The sequence below is a fragment of the Miscanthus floridulus genome, chromosome 15, assembly GCF_019320115.1.
Source record: "Miscanthus floridulus cultivar M001 chromosome 15, ASM1932011v1, whole genome shotgun sequence".
In the NCBI taxonomy this organism is placed as follows: Eukaryota; Viridiplantae; Streptophyta; class Magnoliopsida; order Poales; family Poaceae; genus Miscanthus; species Miscanthus floridulus.
Window position 1 is genome coordinate 49,168,887 of NC_089594.1, and position 3,987 is coordinate 49,172,873.

The following is a 3,987-nucleotide window of genomic DNA, read 5'->3' on the forward strand; positions in this document are numbered from 1 at the left end:
CAACCACTAATTGCTTATGAACGAGCACGGGATGCACAAATTGCAAGGAATCATAGAAAGATGGAAGGACTTAGAATACAACATGTGGGCCCAAAACCTATGTCTCCAAAGGTAAAAAGTCAAGCACAAAGGGTCGAAATGGTGAAGATTTGGAATATATCCCTAAACCAGGGGAGGTAGCTGAGGGATTTGATGATACAGATGAAATAGATTTAGATTTAGAAGATGAGCCAGTGCCCCTTTCAATTGATGAGGTGCTTGTTCTATCTTGTATTTAGTTCATAGGGGGTGTAGGTAGCCATGCAATGCTTTACTATTTGGAGATCAATGGAATTTGTACATGCTTGCTGCTTAAGTTTGTATCTCCAATTTTAGTGTCTGGGTCGAAGAAGCCATAGAGGAGGCTCTACCAGCAAGACAAAAGGCAGCGCTACCATGAGTCCTGGGCAAAGGCTCTCCAAGCGAGTGAGGTCAACACCACCAGAAGAGGCAACTCATGGATTTTGTACTCGGAGGTCTTTTGCTAGCAAATGGGTGGTGGTAGCAATAGTAGATGAACATAATTCTCCATCACGGCCAACACCGGACCTAGGGATCAATTCCCTGTTCATCAATTGACTGGAGACATTGGTTGGGACAACACCCTACCAAGCCCTGAGAGAGACTCCTCATGGCCAGATGATGATAGCACTACGAAAGAGGACCCTTTCAGCAAACTCCCGTCTCCCCCACCCACAGAATGATGAAAGTTGCCTAGGTTGGTATTACCTTACAGATGTCTATCAATCAATTTGCACTAGCTATTTGATATCCATAGAACTTTTCTAACAATCTGAAATTATGAAAACTGTGTAGTACCATTGCTGGGAAGAGCGAGGAAGCCGAGGCCTCGAACTCATGGAATTATGCTTGACAAAATGAACAAATCACTAGGAGGAGTGAGGATGCACATCTCTGTTGCCGAGGGGAATAGAAGACCACATGATCTAGCGCAAGCTGCCAAGTTTGCCTTAGAGGTAGGTGTAGTAGTCAGGAGTGAAGTACTAATTTTGACACATTGGAAACAATACAAGGGGAAGAGGCCCGGTGCCATCTATTACAAAAGATTTGTTGAGAGGCTAAATGTATGTATGGGTATCTCCTCTTGACATTCAACTCTGCTTTGAGCAACTTTAATAGATTTTCTTTTAATTCACACTACTATGTGTAGGGAAGGCTACGCGTTAATGATGCTCACTCACCAACAAAAGAAGCTTGTTGGAATGTAATGCAGTCTATGGTACGGTAGGAACACTATAGGTTGAAGAGAAAATACTTCAATGGAGTCCCTGCTAATCAGATCCGTATGACCTCCCCTGTCTCATCCATGAACGATGCACAATGCTGTGAACTTGTCAAGATTTGGTCTAGTGCTAAGAACAAGGTGTGTGAACCCATCGATTTCCTGTCTAGTCTTGCTATGGTCTACTTGTGCTGTAGTCTAACACAAATGAAGCTATAGGAAACATCTAAGAAGGACAAGCGAAACCGTGCAAAAGTGAAGTACCACCAGGCTATAGGATCTCACTCCTATGTTTGTCTAGATGCAAAAATTTGTAAGTGATGGTTATGTTTTATTGTTACTCTTGCCTTTGTATAAATATAAACCAAAACTCATGTGCAATGTGAACAGAAGGAGAACAAGAGGGAGGTAGCAGAACACTGATCAAGGACTTGAAGAAGAAAATGGTCCACCTGATGAAGATGTTAATGCTATGGAAGTCTTCAGGGACTTCCATACTAGTAGGAAAAAGGGTCTGAGCGATGCTGCAAGAGCAGCAGTTGTAAGTACATTCTTTTGCTTTCCTTGAAACCTACTAAAGCCATTACCATAAAAGAAGGAAACATAGCAGGAGCCTAGTGTTATGAATATCTACTAAAATCTATTGAAGCTTATATAATCTCTATCAGCAATAGGCTGAGGAAGACCTATGCACTACTTATTATGAATCAATCTCTTGGGTTTTCAATTGAAGTCCTCTTACACTATTAGTAACCTAATGTTTTACTAATTGAATTTTGTAGGAAGCTATGAAAACTATGCAAGCAGAACCTATTACTAATGGACAGCAACAAATTACTAGTGCTGATGTTGTTTGCAAGGTCCTCTATGTCTACTAGGGCAAGCCCCCTCCTAGGGAAGCGGCAACAACCTTTTTTTGAAGAATGCTGGTATCCAAACAAGCTCTACCAGAATAGAGACATGGGTGGAGAGAATGCTTCAGGAACAACTTGTTGTTGAACATGAAAGTTCCGCTACCCTCATCGATCAAGTGGATGAACTGAAGAGGAAGACAGAAAAGGCTGAAAGGGAGCTTGAGGAATACAAGAAATGGCAATAGGAGTACAACAATCTCCGTGAGCTATGCACTGCACATCAGCTCTTCTGGTAATTCTTAGTCTTCAAATCCTATGGCTTGATGTAGTGAACATCTATGGTTTGATGTGTGGACTCATGTGCTAGTTTGATGTGTGGACTTATATGCCAGTTTTATGTGGTGATACTTTGTCAGTGGTTCGCTGCTGACATGTGAAATGTTAATTGTTGTTATTTGATTGCAGGCTAAATAGTTATGTAGCCAATTTGTGTATTAGTGACAATCGCAAATTACTTCTATGATGAATTGATTTTACTCCATGCGGTAGAACCAGAATAGGCCACGTGATCAAATAAAAATGTGACATGTGGACAAACCACTGCATGAGACATGCAATAGCCAGGACTCGACACATCGGCTATTAAAATCTAACATGTGGAAGGAAGTCATGAAGTATGTGGTGAATAAAAATACAAAACATGGATAGACTAGCGCCGTGATACTGTGGTCGAATAAGAAATAGCCACATGGACCAATAAAAATACGACACATGGTCCAATGATGAAGTGACACATGATCCAACCGTAACATGACATGTGAGCCAATAGAAAACTAACATGTGGAACAACAGGGACTTGACACGTGGTCTAGTAAGAACCTGATATGTGCAAAAACTAGAGATGGCCACATTGTGCAATAGAAGGTGACACGTACCCGAATCATCTCCAATGCAACCGACTATAGCATGTACACATGGGCTATAGCATGTACACATGGAAAACATCTCCAATGGAAGCGCCCACTAGTGTGGCAGCCCCTGCCACGTATGCTAAAATAGTTCTATGATGATCTATTTTTCATCATAGATCAAGACACTTCTATGACCATTTTGTCAGATTCATCAAAGATGTGCAAGAGTGACGTGACTTCTATGATGAACCATTTTTCTTCATAAAACTAAAATTATGATGAATTTGGCTCCTTTAGTGATGAAATCTATTCATCATAGAAGTGTATATTTCTAGTAGTTATTTTGTTGGAAAGCCCATGAGGATGCAAATGCTCACGTCCAACACTTTTTGGAGATTTGTAGCACATTCACCATTAAGTGAGTGAACCAAGAGGCTATACGTCTTTGCCCTTTTGCCTTCTCTTTGTTAGGAAAGTCTAAGCAATGGTTTTACTCTAACCACAATGCTATAGATATGTAGGACAAGTGTTCCAATGCTTTCCTAGTCATATTTTTCCCTATGGGGAATACTAATGCTCTTCGCAACAAAATCCCTAGTTTTCAACAACTAGCAGATGAATTGATTCCCAAAGCTTGGGAACGAATGCAAGAGTATGTCTCTGCATGCCCACACCATGGCATGGAAGACTAGCTTTTGATCTAGAACTTCTACCATGGGTTAGTGCCATTAGATAGGAGCCATTTAGATGTTGCTGCTAGTGGAGCTTCTTTTCGCTAAGTGTTGTTGAAGCAAAGATGCTAAATGAGAAGATGGTCTCCAACCAAGGATGGAGTGACGATCGACTCCAACCCTATGAATGAGGTATGCATTCAATTAAAGAAGTTGACATGCTTGCAGCTAAGATGGATCTACTCACAAAGCGAGTGGAACATTATGAG

At 41.1% G+C, this 3,987-nt stretch overlaps 1 non-coding gene across 1 annotated transcript; it reads right to left on the reverse strand.

The window, feature by feature from the left end:
* Positions 1-3,620: 3,620 nt before the first annotated feature.
* LOC136509717 (small nucleolar RNA R71) lies at positions 3,621-3,729 on the reverse strand. Its single transcript, XR_010772464.1, has one exon. It is a non-coding gene; the product is annotated as a small nucleolar RNA R71 (small nucleolar RNA).
* Positions 3,730-3,987: the final 258 nt, after the last annotated feature.